This window comes from Zootermopsis nevadensis, unplaced genomic scaffold (genome assembly GCF_977971745.1).
Source record: "Zootermopsis nevadensis isolate Lab colony 2312 unplaced genomic scaffold, Znev_1.0 Znev_ptg000003l, whole genome shotgun sequence".
In the NCBI taxonomy this organism is placed as follows: Eukaryota; Metazoa; Arthropoda; class Insecta; order Blattodea; family Termopsidae; genus Zootermopsis; species Zootermopsis nevadensis.
This window is the reverse complement of record NW_028259135.1, coordinates 7,170,273-7,189,757: the sequence shown is the minus strand read 5'-3', so window position 1 is coordinate 7,189,757 and position 19,485 is coordinate 7,170,273. Positions and strand designations below refer to the sequence as shown.

At 41.3% G+C, this 19,485-nt stretch overlaps 1 long non-coding RNA gene across 1 annotated transcript in view; it reads left to right on the top strand.

Annotated features, from left to right (window-relative positions):
• Positions 1–7,350: 7,350 nt before the first annotated feature.
• LOC110827832 (uncharacterized) overlaps positions 7,351–19,485 on the top strand; it is a 72,384-nt gene continuing 60,249 nt past the window's right edge. The window contains exon 1 of the long non-coding RNA XR_002542480.2: positions 7,351–7,619. This is a non-coding gene — a long non-coding RNA (uncharacterized LOC110827832). The remainder of the gene's footprint in view (positions 7,620–19,485) is intronic.

Sequence of the window (19,485 nt, the reverse complement as noted above, 5' to 3'; positions counted from 1 at the left end):
AAATGCTAAAGCAAGCATTTGGGGAGTCCGCAATGGGTCGTGCACAAACTTTTGTGTGGCATTCACGTTTTAAAAATGGCCGAACCTCTGTCGATGATGACGAGCGTTCTGGACGACCATCTTCGAGCACAACGCCCGAAAATGTTACGAAGATTCGGCAGGCCATTCACGAAGATCGACATCGTACCATCAACGACTTGTGCGACATTGTTGGGATAGGCTATGGGACCTGTCAGCTGATTCTAAAGTAAGAACTCCACATGCGACGCATCCTGTCTGAGGACCAGAAGCAGAATCGACTTCTCGTTTGTCAGGAGCTCAAATATCTTGCAAGAACCGACCCCAACTTCCTTTCTAAGCTCCGTGTGACTTCTTCCTCTTCCCAAAGATGAAAATTCAGCTAAAGGGAAGGAGATTTGAGACGATAGAAGAGATTCAGGCAGAATCGCAGATGGTGCTTGACAGGCTGACAAAGAATGATATCCAGGGATGCTTCTAGGTTTGGCAGCGGCGCTGGGATCGTTGTGTTCACTTCCAGGGGAACTACTTCGAGGGTGATGGATGAATTTAATACCTGAGATAAGTGTACGGGTTTTTAAACGCGCAGTCTAGAAACCTTTCGATCGCACCTCCTATCAAAGTTTTCTCACCGTTAGGAGCGTTTTGTGTTCTGAAATTTATTTGAGGAAATTTCCTCTGTCTAATCCTCTTTTCCATGGCAAAGTATTATCTGTGTTGCTGGTTTTTGTCGAGGCCCTACTGACGTCAGACATGGCAAGAAACATTCATTGTATTAGATTTTCGAAACGTATTTTGCCGGTAAACGCTGTTTTTTGTTTCATATTTTATATCTCAGACTACACGAAGAAATACACATTTAAGGCGAGATATCTCGAGTGTAGCTTGGAAATGGTCAAAAGAGAGTACAAACAAAGATTGATGTCTTCTGACTTATTTCACTGTGTAATCTGGTAGATTTCCACCTACGTTTCAGTGGTCAATACTGCTTCTGTCATCAGGGCGATGAATTCTTTCAACCGCGTGGAACACTCAAGACTAACGAAGCAAGAAGCCTGCCTTATCGTGTAGCGAGGCCTTATGACGTGTGATTTTCGAATAAATGGTTCTGTGCCCTTCATTTCAGGGGTTATTATGAAACCTGTTCACATGGAAATAACCCATTCTGAGGCTAACCGACTGCCTCCAAATGCTCAGGGTTATGAATAATTGTCGCCCGTTGCCAAGTTCTGAAGTGAACGTTTGCCACACGTAAGAATCATCTGTTTAATGGAATTTTATCCAAGTGCAAATGCGAGAATGTGTTTCCATCTGGCGTTGGGTTTAGTGCGTCGTGAACTGACCGACGGCCAGCGTCGTTTTGTTTCGTATCAGGAGTGTTGAAACGGTCGCTCATTGACTGGCTTTCAGTGGCCCACAGCACGTTGAAATCAACCTGTTGGTTCACTGTTCGGCTGTTTCACGATGCAGCATCAATTAATGAGGTTGTGTAGCATCTAATGATCTATGGTGGGATTTTCGTGAATGTTAAATCGGCAGGGTTAAGAAATGCAGAGATCGTGGCTTATTTAAAGGCAATGTTCATTACTTCAAATGCAGTTGGTATACATTTTCCGTTTTAATAATATCCTACTATGCATGTCTAGGTCCTACTTCATTTTATCATCCCAAATAGGTCGATTTACAAATGGTGGCGCTTCTAACTTCGCAGTCTTGTCCATCCCTTCTACTGTGTTTTCCTCAGTACCCTAGCTTCACTTCGTCAGTGTGGCTTTCTTCACTTATCTCGCATCGGCAGCCCAAAACCTCGACGTTAAGTTTTTTAAGTTGCTTCCGTGCTTAAGTGAGCACAAGGTCACAAAGGCGTATGCAGGAGTGGAGAACAGCTCCACCCATTCTCAGCCACGTCACCAGAGAAGAGCGGCCATCTTTATGGCGCAGTGATGGCAGGAAACATTTCTGCTCGGGTCGGGAATCGAACCCAGGTTGTCCAGCGTGTGGCCTAGCCACTTTCCTGAGCTAGTCGATATTATGTATCGATGTTTGATTCTACAGCGACTGTAGTTTGGTTAAGTAAGACGCCAATGGTAGTCAGTTTTGGGTGTCTGAGTACTTGAACGGTGTGTTGTCATGGTAACGGTGGGCTTCAGAAAGAGAAATTTCAATTTAAAACGGGGCAACGGTTCATGGGGCGGTAAAACCAGTCAAATCTAGTTCTTTCGAGATACGTGAAAATGAAACCAAGAACAAAGCTGTTTAATACAACCACATGCAACGAATTATTTGAAAGTGTCTGAAAATCGAAGTGTCTCGGAACAGCGTTTACAAATATAAAGTGGGCGGGGACAGAAATAAGAGAAGAAAAGACCACTTAAACGCTTGTCGTTGCTCAGCGCGAACACTTTGTCCAGTTATCCCGTTAATATTTTTGTACGAATTTAACATCTATTTCCTTTTTGTTCGTTTCTAATTCTCCCTTCCTTCCTTTTGTATCATGCTTTGTCTTCATTCCCTTCCCTATTTCCAATTTTCCTCCCAAATTTCTTCGCACACTTCGTGAACGCGGCACAACGAGTCCGTTCTTCTGCGTTAAACACCGAAGCGTCAATCTGCTCGCTTCAGGGAAGTTTTTCCAAACACCTCGCTAAGTTTCTAGCGCTTACGAAACAGCAGATCCCCGGAAGACACTTTGAACAATTACGCATTATCAGACACGTAACAGAGAGCGGAATCACCTCCCCTAATCGATTCCTGCCCCAAGGGCTACATGAATCACTGTACTCGAACCGACGACAGGATCATCATCATCATCATAATCATCTTAGTCATGACGAGCCATCAATCATCAACCACAGGTGTCACCTGCATCGCCGTCACTGCCGTCCAAGGACTTGTACGTATCAGCTGCTGGGTGTAGTTAATCATCTGGCAAAATGAATGCTTGGAAAAGGTTCAGCCCAAGGGCGCGGTCGGAGAAACAGCGGGTTGGTTCCTGGGACAGAACCAGACCCAGGAAGTTCAACACCGACTGTCCTCCGAGTGGCACAAGCGATTAGTTAATACGGAGGGACAGACGCGCGGGCTGTACGCGGTGTCGGCGAAGTGGCCCGGGTGAAACTGCACAACAACGTCGGACCTTACGAGTTTTCGAGCGTCAGTGAGTTTCTTGTTACGCGAGGGCTCTTCGTTCGTAATTGCGGTGCAGCGGAACCCGCGAGCTGCTTTCTCGAAGTTTCGTCGACCAGAACGACAATCAACATGATAACGTCTTTGTTCCTTATCAGAACTCGGCACGTCGATAGGAACCAAAGGGCTCATTTCTCCAGGAGATAAGGCGGCTGCAAGGAACTTACTTTTCTTACCGAAAGAAATGAGAGATGAAAGTGGCTTCTTTTTTCCCTTCGAATTAAAAACGAGGTTTGGGGTGCAGACGTGAAGGGATGAAAGATGCGAGCGCAGATTACGCCGCAGCGAAGAATCTTCTGGTGATTTCAGATTAGAGTTATAAATGACGAGGAACAGCTGCAGAGGCTTAGCTCGGTCTGGCGTCTGAGGCGGACAGGAAAGGAACTAAAAGATAACATCCGGATGTGGAAAACGGATGTACAGCATCCAGAAAAGAAAAACTTTGTCGGGGGGTGGGGGGGATAAACGGAAGACGTAAAGAAAAATGCAGATGCGAGGAAAATGGATTTCGCAAAGTAAATTAACTATGGGCTAGGGGAAACAATTTTGCGCGATCCCCGATAAAAATAAAATTTTGAGTGTCATGTGGTAATGAAAATCAGAGGAATTCTGGAGTCCTACAAGTCGTTTAAAGTAGGATTTATTTCAGAAATGTTCTTATTAATGCTTAATGGGAATTATTAGAAGACTCTAAAAATAGGACTAATAAAAATAAGTCAATAATCGAACTGTGCCGAGTCTTACCTGCGAAATTGTGATCGAAATCCGAGAGCCTCTGAAAAATAAGCAGTTTCAGTTCATATCTCAAAATGGCTGTCCTAAAATGTGATAAAGCTGGCTTAATTCTGCTTTGGAAGGGGTGTGTAAATAGTAGTCTCATTTTCCTATGCCTTCTCACGCGTAACGCAAACGGCTTTCGTGGGAATTGGGTGTGTGAGGCACAGTCGAAGGCAGAATTTGGTCAGCTGCCATTTTAAGAAGTCACACTTCCTCACATTTGGAATCATCCTTAAATTCTCGAGTGGTAAGCCTAGCGTCCACGATTTCCACCAAGTTCAACAGAACAAACGTTTGAAACCAGTTGATAGCGTTCTTCGAAATTACGAAAGTCCGAAAGAAAACAATAAATGGATCCATTACTATCGGAAACATCAGAAGACTTCCCATATCTGGAAAAAGTATAGATACCTAACTAACTAACTACATGGCCTAAGGAACCCGAAGATTCATCACCGAATTCACCCTGTCCTGGGCCAACAAAATCCTTCAACTCCTATCTCCCATAGATCCCGCCTGACATTATTCTCCCATCTACGTCTAGGTCTCCCCAGCGGTCTCTTCCCCTCGGGCTTTCCAACCAATACCCGGTGCTCACCTCTTGTCCCATCCATGCGCGCTACATGCTCCGACCATCTCATTCTTCATAACGTATTCACCCTGACAATGCTGGGGGATGAGTACAAATTTTTAAGTTCATGATTATGCAGTGTTCTCCAGACCCCATCGTCTTCTCTTCTTCTTCTTTTTTCTGTGTTAGGTCCATGGCCTCCTCAATTCTGCTCTTCCATTCGGTCCTCTGTTACGTCCGTCTGTCGAAGGCTTTGAACGAGGTTTCGAAACATCTTCATTTTTACGGTGCAAGGTTGTTAGCCTTGTGACCAACCCCCCAACCTGGAGGACCAGGGTACCTGTTTTAGTCTGATCTCTCCCCCTCGACCAATCTGGCTAGGGAGGCCCTACCAGTAGCTCTTGGGGTCACTGAGGTACTCAAGCCCCACCACCACGTGCAGGTACCATTAAGTGGGGTCGTCTTCTCTCCTAGGCCCAAATATAAACGTGTTTTCTTGTACCATCGGGTCGAAGCCGACCCCTGGTGACATGAACAAGTTTCCTCTGATAGGGACCTGTTCATGTGTTTCCTCGGCAAATGATCCAGAAGTGGTTTGCCGTTGCCTTCTTCTGTGTGCTTAGTGTCAAATGATGATGAAAATGGAGTAATTTTTGGGTTGCCACGGACAAACCGGGGAAGCCCCGGAGGAAAACTCAGTGATACATGGATCACGGCCTTGCCCAACACAAGTTATAACTCCGGGCACCACCGGGAATCGATCCCGGGACCCCAGGATCAGAAGCCCAGCGTTCTGACCGCTAGACCACCGTTGCGGTTAAATATATACGTAGCGAAACATAATATCGGTAATATTATAACCGACGTGGATCCGTGTAATAAAGCTTACGATTCTGATGTACAAGCTATGTACAAGCTTAAGGCACGACACAAACAAACGTAGTTTACCAGCCGACAAAGGCAAAGCTGTGATTGATAACTAAGAGGCAATATTATGTTAAAATGGCGATATTTATTGGTGAGAATCACATCATTAAGCTGATCCAAGGCCACATTCAAATTGGGCGAAGCCCGACTCAGCCATGTGCAAGACAGCCGAATTCCTAGCCACTTCCGACGACGTATCGATATGAGACTCAAACAAATCTCAAAAATTCACGACAGTGTCACCGGATCCTAAATTACATAAATATCAAAACTTTGCCTAGGATGATGTCCTAGATGTAAAGCAACAATCCATTAAGGATGGAGTGTATATTATCGCAAGTAAACGTAAACATAAATCCGTGCTTCCCAGAACGAATTAATTGCAGTAAAACTTACTACATAAAATTATTGTGAAATAAATAATATATTTTGCCAACATAAATTTCCACCCAATGAGATTTGCCACCTCATACCTGTCAATTGAAATTGTCCTTAACCAATCAGAAGATGATGAGGCGGAAAATGTTATCGAAACGTCGGGCTTCTGTCCAGTACTGACACGGCTTGTTGCCTAGGAATACTTTGTATAGGCTGGAGCTATCAAGATTAATAGTAAGCTATCATGATTAAAATTGTAGCAATTAAATCAATCAAACGATTTGTAGATGACAAAGATTATGACTCAGCTGATACCAATCACGGTAGACTCCAACCAAATGGATAAAAATATGAAATGACTTAAAAATTTTAAATATTAAATTTCGTTGACATGATAAACAATTTACAGCAGGAATTTGATGTTACACGTCACTGCACATCATACAATGTTGTAGCGACTTGAGGAGTACCTCAGATCACTGTCGGTTTAGCCGAGGACCACGACAAAGATGAACTCAGTTTGAGCTAAAACACAGTTTAAGTGGTGACAGAAATTGTAATGCCTTTGTCTAATGCCTAATGCGTCGTGACCAGTCCCTCCATGGCCTAAGGCGATCTATGGTAGCGTGGCTACTCATTGTGAGTTGTGGAAGGATAGTTCTTAGTTAAAAAAGGAGCGATTCTGTAGAGGAATAGGGATGTAGCATTTCACAATCTCCAGTGGAATTATCACATTAATTACGTGGGTCTGCATTTATACTGGGACGCGACCCTGGGTTCACTATTAAGCCAAATCGGTACTGGAATTTCTCACTACTAATAATTAGGTTTTTATTCACAAAATAAATAAATTGACAAAACTACAACCCAATGAAGATTACAGGAATTATAATTATTTGTGATTTCATGTATGCGGAGCTGTTCACAAATTTAGAGTCGCCATATTGTGATTTATGGTTTGCATGAATATTTACATATTTAAACTCGCATGTTAACTAAAACATTCTAAGTATCGCTTAAACTGGCAACGATATGACGAATCCAATGCATCCATAAAAAGACAATCAGTCGATAAATATTACAGGAGTGGTATATATAAACTAAAACGCAAAGTTTTGTGTGTCGAAATGTACAAAGGCCAGACAGTGTGCAGAGTTTTACACGACACACGTGATATAAAATACAATAGAGATACATTTAAAATTGCTAAGCATGAATTAGATAAACGACAGGATTATGACCTTTTTAAATGAGACCTTTGGAGTGTTAAAATTATAATTAAGAGGTCCTGTTAAATATAATTATAAACAATTTTATATAACAAGAAGATAAAATATCTTAATGAACAACGCACTTTACACCAAATTCACTGTTTAACCCGCTGTTAAAAATAAAATAAAATATAGTTGTCAAATGTTGGTATCACTAGCCGAAAAACAAAACATGCAAAGGGTTCTGTTAATCCCGCACGTTGGCTACGCTGAACAGGTGTGCGGCAGCAACCGCTGTGACGTCATCAATCAGAACTTAGCTCTCGATTTGAGGTTATGTGCTGCACCATTTACGTGCTGCGACAGGGAGTTTGGATTACGTCAGGGCACGCAGCCGAGGGTCATCGGCCGTCAGTGGTACCAGCCGAGATCCCACGTAGTCCATTTTCACGGTTGTGGTGCAAGTGAACATAAATTGTTTTCAATTTTTAATGATGTGGTGCTAATTATCTTAACAGTGTTCAGCCTTCTCAGCTAGTACCAGATTTAAAGTAAGTGATACCCACTAGTGAATTAAGCTCTTAGCCACGCTTTGCCTTATATTTTAATGTAATTTTATGCACGTTTACATATGAAAGTTATTGGCAGACACTATTAAATACGTGTACTTATTGTTTTTTGTTAAACTAATGTAAATATTATGTAGGTAACACTGAGGCTGAAACGCGAATGCTAATATTAACTTGCATGCAGTGATAAACACAGTTGGACATACACACCGATTTGTGTTGTTTGTGTAAGAAAACAACGCATTGAAAGGTAAAGAAATGCCAAAACAGTGAGTTAAAGGGGAAATGTCCTTGAGATATGGTAGTGAGGCTTATGGGCGTGGGTTTCGACGTAACTACCGATCAGATTTTTTGTGTTTGTCAGTTACTACAGAAGAACAAACAAGATACAATGGGACGGTACATCAGCTGTTCGTATAGACTTCAGTAAAGCCTATGATTTAGTCAGAAGGGAAGCATTGTACAATATTTCCATTGAATTTGGCACTCACACGAAATTAGCCGGGATTATTAAAATGTGTTTAAACCAAACCTGTAGAAGTCCCTATAGGTAAACATTTGTCTGACACGTTTTTCTGTTCAAATTGGTCTGAAACAAGGAGGTACTTTATCGTCAATGCTTTTCAACTTTGATTTAGAAGACGCCATTAGAAAGGTCTACGAAGTTCAGTCGGGAATGAAATTTAATGGGACACATCGCCTTGTGATTTGCGCTGATGATGTGAATCTACTGGGGGATAATATAAATGCCATATAGAAAAAACACAGAAGCTCTAGTTGACGCTAGTAGGGAGGTTGGTCTGGAAATAAACACAGATAAAACTTGAGTTTTGTTGATGTCTCGTCAGCAGAATGCAGGGCAAAACGTAATATAAAATTAGCTAATTAATCCTTTGAAAATGTGGCAAAGTTTAGATATTTTGGAGTGACAGTAACAAAATTTGATTCATGGGGAAATTAAGAGCAGATTAAATTCTGGAAATGTTTGCTACAGTGAGAAAATGATTGCAGTGCATGCGAGAATTCTGCGCATTGGTGAATGCTCTGGGCTGGTCGGTGGCTCGCTACTGTGTGAGTTATGAAGTATCCCTGCCACAGCCTGCGAGCCAGGGAAGCGAATGTTTCGAGCGCTCGACTAACGAAGTGCCAAATTACGACTGCGGACTTTCGGAGAAATTAGACTGATTGTTTCTAGTAAAACATTTTTTGTATTTTAATGCATTTATTGGCGAGGAATGCGTTTTTTCGAAGAGCGAAAAATTGTTATTCAAGATTTATTAGTATAAAACACTTTCAACGATAACTTTTAATGGAGAAATTGAAGATAATTAAAGACAGGTGACCCTGCCGATCTTAATGCAACTTTAAAGGATTGCAAATAACAACAAAAGGATTTGTACCCGTTGTTAATAACTTTCAAAAACCTGGGGGAAAAAGTTCTGTTTGTCGTTCTTGCTGTTTTCAAAGACAAAATATTTTTAGATCTGGGGGATTTTACAACCTGAATATCTTACAAATTTTACAGAAAATATAATTCAATGGCTTTTCTGTGATGTTTGACTGACAGACACACTCGCAGTGTGTACAAAAGATACCTTATTTCATGTTAGCACAATTTGAGTCCCAGCTGAATTGAGTCTTATGTTTTTTTATAGACTGTGTAATTGAATAAATCCCATAGCATCGGGTTACATGATAACACGCGAATGATGACGCACTTATCCTGCTCTTATCGGGAGGGACAGTCTTCTTGCCGAGATCCTAACACAGGACGTCCAGAATGTGACGCAGGAGCTCAGTCCACTTCTCACGGCTTCTGGTGAATCATCGCAGGGGCACTTCCTTCTTGGCAAAGATTCTCCGTGATTTTATTCAGTATGCTCACAGTACCGAAGACAATGAAGCAAGTTCGCAGATCAGGGCTCTGGGAATGCATCTGGATGAAATCTGTCGTTCTGTTTGGAAGTGCAGTGGCGTACGATTTTCTCGCGAGCTCCTCCCCTCCCGCGGCCCCAGCGACCACACGCGCACCTTCCGTCGGTTTCCTCGTGTCCTGGACACAAGTCTTCTTCTCCTCCTGCCGCGCGATGTCTTTTGTCTTCGTCACTCAAAAGCTCCCGTCTCCTGAATTTGTCTCCATTACTACCTCTCGGAGTTGTTCCGGGCGAGGAAGCGACATACGTGAACTTCGTCGGAATTGTTGCAGACGAACTTCAGCGTCGACTTTGCCAACGAAATGAACATTCAAATGGCGTGCAATTGAAGCGGCGAATCGTATCAGCTGCAGAAAGACGAGACGCATTTGACGTGCGGACGCTTTTGCTGTTGGACAAGAAGAGAAAAGTTTCGCTCCTGCTTGCCGAGGTCTTCTCAGTGGCCTCTTTCATTCATCTTGCGCAGTAGTCGGGATGAATCTGTGCGTTCGACGTCCGTTACAATAAAAGGGCGAGGGTGGCAGAGGGGTGGAAGGGGCAGCAAATTAGGAAGAATATACTGTCCAAACAAAAAACATCACATCCTAGCGGAATTTCTTTTTATTTCGCTTTCTTGGCGCCCATCTCGACAATGTTTTTGGCTTACATAGTACAACGCGTTTGTTTTCCCGCTACTCGCATGCCAGTGACGTAGGAGAAACGAAGAGTTTGGCCTCGGCTACTGCGCAGGCTATTTTGTTAAAAAATATGCAGTATCTTCACTTCAACTGTTTTCTTTATTAAATATTTGCTCAGAAAATGAAAGACTTACAGACGAAAGCGTTTGAACGGAATGGACAAGAACAGATTCCCGAAACTCGCACTTCGTTGCAAGCGAATGAGACACAGAGACGATTAAAAGGTGTAAACCCTGGAGGACAGGAGAAGGAGAATTTTAAGCACGTATTTTGTCTCGACCGTCAGAGTGCAGCAGAGGTACACGACCATGCCCCATTTGCAATAAGCAATTAAGACATTTGCCTCTTTTATTTGAATGCTACAAGTTCCCAGCAGCCGAGAGACTTCTCCGCGCAAATAATTAAGCATTCGCGAGCTGACAGGCGCCTGACTAGCGCCGCTTTCATCTGTCCTCCTTAATTAATGCGAAACGAAGGAGCCATCTTTGATATGAAAGGGCTCACACGTAACCGTTACGAATGCCGTAATTGGAACTAAAATTTTCCCTCAAAAAGATTATTTGGCACAGTTTTAGCCTGCATTTGCTTCACGAATTGTGAAGTTCGAGCAGAATTAATCTTGATGTCAGACACGTTCTCGCGATGGTGCGTTGTATAATAAGTATTATTGGGCTTTACACTTCACCTAAATTACAAAAACTGCAACGTTTCGATGCTGGATTCTGCTTCCATATTCAGGTAAAAGGAACGCCCATGTATGATAATAACTAAAACGGGAGGCCCAACAGTTAAGCATTCTGTGCTCATCTACACTTCTACCTGAAGACGGAAGTACATCCAGCTTCCGAAACGTCACCACGATGCAGAAAGTAAAAAAAAGTATTCTAAAGTTATTCGTCTTGATTTTGTGGATTAGCTGTCTGAAATATTTCAATTCAGAAAACTTCAGAAACTTCGCATATTTTATATATTTACAGCGTTTCCTTAGGCGAGGGATCAGCTTTTCTCAAGGTCTGTGCCCACACAGGACAGCACAGTGGAGAGAAACGCGGACACACATCCGACCTTCGAGCGGAAATGAAAGTGACTTCTTCAAAGAGGCAAAACTATTTAATTTAAAACACACTTCGCCATGGAAAAATGTTCTGGGGTTGGAATCGGTTCTTGTGAATTAGTACGTAGTAAGTTGTGTCATCTGACACCCGAGAATTTCGCATTAAGACTTCGACGGGAATTACGCCAGTAATTTATGGTTGCATCTGTCAGTGCTCAAAATGAAACACAACTTAGACGTTCTCGTCTTCCATCGATGGCAAGTTAGTTTTCGGAATGCAAATGAAATAACAGGGAACAGATCGCACCCTCCCCAAATTTACACGTGTCCAAATTACAAGCTGTCAATCATAACAGTTTTGGGGCTAAAATATTTCTAGCAACTCAGCGAACAAGAACTCCTCTCATTCGAAGCCTGTGTGTGTATCGTACGGTGGATGTCAGTGTTTACAAAAACAATCCTCCTGTTAATGGAGCTGAAAGGAAGCCAGACCCTCGCCCCTTCGAAATTTGATGCCGCCGGCATTTCAGCAGTTCAAACATTAGAACCCAGCGCTAGTTTGCAGACGCTGGAATTCCGTAGGGGTACATACCCCTCCTCCCCTCCCCTCCCAACTCCTTTTCCGGGACAACGCTCCGCTAATTAGTCCGTAGCAACCTCGAGTTGCCCAGCAGCGAAAGTTTCAGTGACACGAACACAAATATTAGCATGTAACCCCGTTCAAAACAGCCGAGCTCTGCGTGTGTTAGAAGAAATAACCAGACTGATATTGCCCCACGTAACTTAACGCCTGCGGCGACAATCTCGGTCTTGCGAGGTCTTCGTCGGACTGTCGTGATCAGACCGGATGCTCTGTTGTGCGCATGCCCTGTTTTGTACAGACAGGCAAGGCGCGAGTGTGCTGCTTAAACTTACGGACGCGTCTGCCCTCAACGAAGTACGCGGTGAATTATTAAAGTCGCACATCAAAACAAAATTTACCTCCCAAAGTGTAAGAGAGGGAAACACGTCTCTTCATTCTGTGTTTCGCGACACGTTCGACCATCTCTTGTCCTACAGGGTGTCAGTTCAACAAATACACGTTTTCAAAATACAGAATGTCCTAAACCACTCCCTGTTTTCGTCTAGCATTCTATAATTTGTTTTCAACACATTTCATCACCGTAAGTGACCAAGTAGACGTGATTTTATTAATAAATTTATGGATACCAGTTGTCAATACATTTATGACTTCGTGAAATTCAGACAAATTTCTCCTACCCTTTCTAGCTGATGCACGTTTCGCACTTGTTTCGTATAGAAACCCCAATGTTCAGAAGAATATGAAAAAACATATCACACACACGACAATGATCAAACTGTGCTGGACGCTGTTGCATTGTTATGTTATGATTTTAGCGGAAATTGGTGTTAGCTCTTGGTGGTGACTCGTGCATTTCCTGTTGAGAACCGGAAAGTGGAAGTGGCGTTTAACTTTGTCAATGGACGCCCCGTGAGTCGTCGAATAATTTGTTTCTAAGATTACTTATGTGGTTTTATCTCAAACGTAGCGTTTGGGTGGTAGGCACCTGTGCTGTGCAGTCGGAAAGTCCCGTCCCGAGGCCAACTTCTATGATTTTACCATATTTTCTCACAGTCGAACGAGCTTGTGTTATTCTAAATCAGTCTCCGAGCTTGTCAAGAAATTTTCGGCCTTATATGCAAAGTTTACAAGAGTCGGCCGCTGGTCGCTCTCAGGATCCAGATGAATCCAGTACACTTTCAGACACAGTACTTAAAAAATTGTAGTCATAATATTTTTTCCGTCTACCTCTCGATCTCACAAGTATTGTTATTTAAATTATATTAATAAAATAGATTATTTATCATCTCAACCATGCGTGCTACGTGTTTCGTATATCTAATTATTTTTGATATTATTGTAATAAGCTTAATAAGGGTGAAAGTTTAATGGAGCTTTCTCTATGATCTTCATTTTGTTTTGGAACTCAGACTGTTTCACAGCTATATAAAGGAAAGTAAAATTATAAATCTGTATATTTTAATGTTAGTGTTTTCAGAAAGAAGATTGGAAAACAGTGGCTTCTGTTTATTGTAACAGTGAATACTAATTAAACTAGACATCCACGTAGGTTAATTACACAGTTAGTACATGAAAATAGATCAGATACAACAGAATTTAAATCCTTTGCAGCATCTGATTCTGGAATAATTTATGGGTCATATGAATTCCATTACAACTTACGATCACAGATCAGACCAATAAACCAGTTACAGCAATAGCATTAAGAATAATCCTCTCTCTTTGTGCTAAATCTCTATTGATATTCACAACCCAAGAGATTTGCATCAATACGAATAATATAATTCTTATTTCCAGCTGTATTTTTCAGTGAAGTATTATAGTTTTATACTAATACAACCTTTGACTCTCTGTTCAACAGATAACGCTAACATAACACGTAACACTGAAACCGCTGTGCTAAATAAATTCTGTCGCAAAACGACAGAAACTCTCTCGTTCAAGCGGTATTCAGGGTACGGGGGTGTGAATGTGGATTGTGGTCTACTGAATTACGTCACCCTGCGGTAAACAGGCGTTGACCAACGTTTAGGGGGGGGGGGGGACATGTTGTCTGCATTTTGAGGATAATAGGTTTCTGTGAGACGTTGGTAACTATCAACGAAATAACACAGAGTCATAACCCAGGAGACCACAACCCATGTATTCACGACATTGAAAACCTCTGATCAGAATGTGGAAGAAATGTAAGAACATGGAGGTTCTGGAGACGGCAAACAAGTATGTAGGAAAAATTGTGTCTTATTTTAACTCTATGACCTCAAAAATCTTACAGTACAAGTAAAATGAAATAAATTTATAGATATTAGCACAGTCTAACAGTTAAAATTCTTTTTAATATTATTATCAGGATTGAACAATGAAAGTTCCTACTATTTACATTTATTTACTCTCAAAACAATGGTTTTATAGTAACAAATGCTTATTATAAGATTTGGTTAAGAGACATTATAACGTTGTAGAACATAAACCATATTAATTGGAGAGTGATCCAAGTTTGGTTTCATCGACTGAATATGGCAATTTCTGTTTCTTTCGAGTAGACAGCAGAGAAACTAGATAGAAGAGGGCGAAGCACTGCAGTTGCAAATGGGAACACGCTGTGAACAAAATGGAACACGCCGATATTACAAAGTAAAACATAAGCATGTTCTACTTTCTGCTGCAAGAGATGATATGTCGAGTCCCTTAATCTTATCAAGGCCAATCGAACAGGTTGACATATTTACGACTGCAATGTTGGACAGTGTCCATTTTGTAAAGTTTATTGACGAAAACGTCGTTTCTCTAGGTCGCTATAGGCTTCTCAATTTTTCAGAAGATAGGTTGCCACTGTGCAGACATATTTATTGCTGATTCATAATTGCCTGTATAATAATTTATTTTGGTAAAAAGGTTCATGATTGTTATTCATCTTCAAATATTATTAGCAAGATAATATTAAAGGAGATTATATTGACGGGGCTAGTACTACGGATGAAGAAGTTGAGAAATGTGTGTATAATTTTAGATTTATACAAAAGGGAATAGCCCACTGGGAAGAGTTAGAAGTAAGTGGATGGATACATGAATGTTGAGGAGGGTCTGGATAGGATTCGTCTGGCTCAAAATTGGATACATTGGGAATGCTTATGTGCACACGGTACTGCCACCTTCTGGCTCCATAAATGCGTGAAATTTCTTGAATTGTTAGCGTCTGCCGACTTCTCAAAAAGGAGTCTTAATTTATTTTTAAGTGTTATAATAATAGCGGTTGGAATCGAACACGAGACCTTTTTAGTGCTGGGATAATACGTTAGCCAATTGCACCGGGGCTTATGGATACGTCCATTGTCTAAGGTTTCTACAACATTAGTGATGATCAGAGTAAATTACGTTTGTGGGAAGGCAAACTTTGATTCGAGACAATTTAAAAATTTTAATTTTTTTTGAGATGAAATGGAATTCGTGTGAGGTCAACTAGTGAGCTGTGCTATGGCTTGTGAACTGAAGTTGGGTGAAGAATCAAGCGAGCTGATTGTATGGGGTTAGGTCAGATGGGAAATCTAGATGTTAGACCTGTCGGAGTCTTGGAGCTTGGTTGTAGCTGCGTCGTCCTGACGGAGCGTTGTGTGAGATAATGGAACCACGTTTGTGGTTAACCACGTGTGTGCATAAATTTTGCACATTTAGTCAATGTAATATTGTGTGACAGTTAAAGTTAACATGCACTGAAGTTGAGATGTTGAGAAGCGATGTAATTGGCATTGAAGTCAAATGTAGTTTGTGCTGTGTTTCGTTGAAGATCTGTTAAACTTTATTTCGTCTCTTTGGTTTATCCTCTCTGGTAGTCAGGTTAGTAGTGCAGCCATCTGTAGACTGTGGCGCGAACCTGTACACTTTTACTCGGTCATAAATGGAAAGTCTGCTTTAACATGCAGTTTCAGGCATTTTGCTTAGGGAATATTTTGCTTAAAGATGGGTCTTGTGTGAATATTTATGGTCCTGTTCTTGTCTGAAGTTCTAGTTGCTTCCTAAGCAGCTGTTTCTGTTGCGTGTAACCTGATTTAGTGTTTCGTATTTCTTAGTAGAAGTTCATCTGTGCCATTCAGACCACAAATATATTGCCGCATTGATTAATCATTTTCCTTTCTTATCGCAATTGTAAATTCTGTCTAACTTGATGTGTTGTGTTAAGTAGTGGCTCCCCTTGGTAGTTAGATGGGACCCGATTCCCAGACCATCTGGGGTAAAATTACGATAAAGGATCCGGGCAAGAAACCACGGTCAAACAGGCCAAAGTTGAGAGGAAAAAACCGAGAAATTTTAACTCCACATATCTTCAATATTTATGAATCCGGAATTTCTAGTGTTCCAAACAAGAACCCAAAGGCGACTGCAGTAATCTGGAAGAAGATGGCGTGGTTATCAGTTTCTGCAGAAAGGAGCCTCATGTGTGTGGTGGTTGCCGAGAATCGGTCTTAAGAAAACAAGATGCAGAATGGTAGATGTTCCCAATGGTGGCGTGAAACATGTTCACGAGCCAGGAGAATTTTTGTGTGATAATTGCTAGTTTTGTGTTCTTGGTCCACACGTTGCATACCATAGCGTACAACCGATGTATATGGTTTGCATTTATTAGCAAAATGTTTGTTAATCGCCTGAAGTTCTTTAGATGCTACATCTTAGGCACTTTCTCCAATTTTCAATGAACTATATGAAGAAAAGATGTTCGCTTAAAAAAACTATTTTGCCATGCGATAACAAGTGAACCTCGTAGATCGACTAATGACAGCGATCATTACGCCCGTAAACAGTCGAAGGCAGGCGGGCACACGATAAAGGCCCACTACGACCCCTTGGTCAATTCTGCGATGTTTCAGGAAGAAGAATGTCCGGTGTACCGAAAGCTTAAATACAAAAACATGCCTAAAAAATTTTGTTTCTTCAACTATTAACTGTAATGGTTTAGCTTGCCGATTTAGGTTTCTCCTGATTAAAATTCTTTGGTCGACTACAGTTTTAATCTGGAACCTTGCAACGGGTCGAGCACATCCCGTCTAACAGCCGCGACCCATGGTTCAAGCCTCCGAGACGATGGACAGCGAGAGGCAAAGCTTTCGCTAGAGCGTAACGCAGAGTCCATTGCGTCCGCCAGGAAACATTTCCTTTGCACATCGGGGCGAAGAGTGAGGGATTAAATCTCGGAATGCGAAATGTGAAGTCCGGATAATGGTTTTGACGTGAATGGTAGAGGTGATTCGCGCCTGGAGCAAGGTAGGAGATGGGCCCTACAAAGAAGAGTTCTGTTCTGCAATCAGATCAATGCCCAATGACATTCTTTCTGCATAATTACCGAGATTCTGTTATGCACGGTAATTGAATGTCAGAGACTGGACCACCAATGAATGCGGAGGGTACCATTTTTTAATTTCTTGGACTTTACTCTGAAATCTTCTCGAATCCTGTATTTTACGAATCTGTCTTGGACTTTATTCTAAATCGTCAGTATTTTGACTTATATTCAATCTCATCGACACATCGGTGTAGACTCAGAGCTACTCCTTCAGCCGGAGAAACCATTTTAAAATATTTCATCGGCCAAATTGAGACGAAAACCTTAATAATTTGTAACCGTTCCTAAAAAATAAAATAATAGAATCGACTGATATTATTAATCCTAGCCAGATCTACGAAATAAATTTTCGATTACCACTTTGTACGTTGTATTATAGTGTGTTTATGCTTATAATTTATTCTTAAATTTGTGTAACGAAAGAGATTTGTTATAATAAATGTGTGAAGATGAGGGATTGAAATAAAGCGCGTTATTTCCCACGTGTATCTTTTACTTGTCTCCATGCATTTTCTAAAACAAGTTACCTTTGTAATTACGAAAGATAATTTCCATATATTCCGCATTTCATTTTCTTATAAGAAATTAGAATGGCCATGTTATTTATACTTCATTACACTGCAGGTCATTTATTGGAGTAAAATAATTTACTGATCTATTTTTGTGATCACCAGCAGTATAAGAGGAACTTCCTGGATTTATATGTTATTTTATTTCCATTGATATTCAAAATTATTTTAAGGTTTGTGCTATATTCTGTTATTTATATTGGAAAAATTTCGCAATTTTAAATGTTGCAGGGTAGAAATACAAGATGGAACTTTTGTTTATTGAAACGCTTTCGTATTTTATAGCTTTCAGACTTCTGTTGGTCTCGAATTTAGCCCTACTGAGAGTCAGATGAAAAGACTTAAGAAAACGTATTAATAATTCAATTAAGCACACAGATTCAATTAGCAGGACGACTACTGAATCCGTCTTTAGAGAATTTGCAAGGACTTACACCTTGAATACATTAAGATGATTATCTGATCAAATTAAAGGCGTAGCCGTGTCTTGAGTTGACTAGATTTTTAAGTTGTTAGATGCTATAACCTCGTCGTGGCACGTTTTAGGATTTTCCGATTGTTAGACACACTAATAAGCCTATATCACGAAACGTTTTAATACTAGGTAAGATGGACTCAAGTTCGATACTAATTGCATTTGTCTTGAGCCCTTCTTGCATAGTACTTGAGTAATGCTCGCGGTTCGTGCCTTTACCAATCCGTTACAAATATCCATTACGTTAAGCGAGTTAGCGTGGACGGCTTCTACACTGTGATTATGAGTTTGAAACCAAGTGGTAGCGTGGATCAGATGACGTTATTCTGTGTTGTGTTATACGATTATAAACCTTATGAAGGTCCAGACTCCATGTAAAATAGCAAATCTATACAAGAAGGCTTTAACTTTAATATTAGAACACAGCAGGATTTTTGAGAGAAAGATTCTGTGGAGAATATTTGGTTTTAAGTGCGAGAAACGGGAATGGGACTGGATAAAACATAGAGAGCGTGGAACTTCATAATTTCTTCTCTATTTTATATTTTTTTATTTAGTTTTCTGTCTGACGACAGGTCCATATAAACAGGATCCTTCCATCCTTTTCTCGGACTGGGACCTGTTCATATACGTTCTTGGCAGATGATCCAGAAGTGGTTAGCCATTGCCTTCTTCTGTGTGTGAATGGAGAAACCGGGGAAGCCGCCGGAGGAAAACTCCGTGTTGCCTAGACCACGGCCTTGCCCAACACAAGTTATAAATTCGGGCACCGCCGGGAATCGAACCCGAGACCCCAAGATTACAAAGCCAGCGTTCTAACCTCTAGACCACCGTGGCTATTTCTGAATAATTTATTTATTTATTTATTTTATTATGTGTTCTGTCTGACGACAGGTCCATATGAACAGGATCCTTCCATCCTTTTCTCGGACTGGGACCTGTTCATATACGTTCTTGGCAGATGATCCAGAAGTGGTTTGCCATTGCCTTCTTCTGTGTGTGAATGGAGTAATTGTTGGGATGCCACGGAGAAACCGGGGAAGCCCCCGGAGGAAAACTCCGTGTTGCCTAGACCACGGCCTTGCCCAACACAAGTTATAAATTCGGGCACCACCGGGAATCGAACCCGAGACCCCCAGGATTACAAGGCCAGCGTTCTAACCGCTAGGCCACCGTGAGATGAACTAATTAAGTACTCTATAGTCAAGACGTGAAGCGACA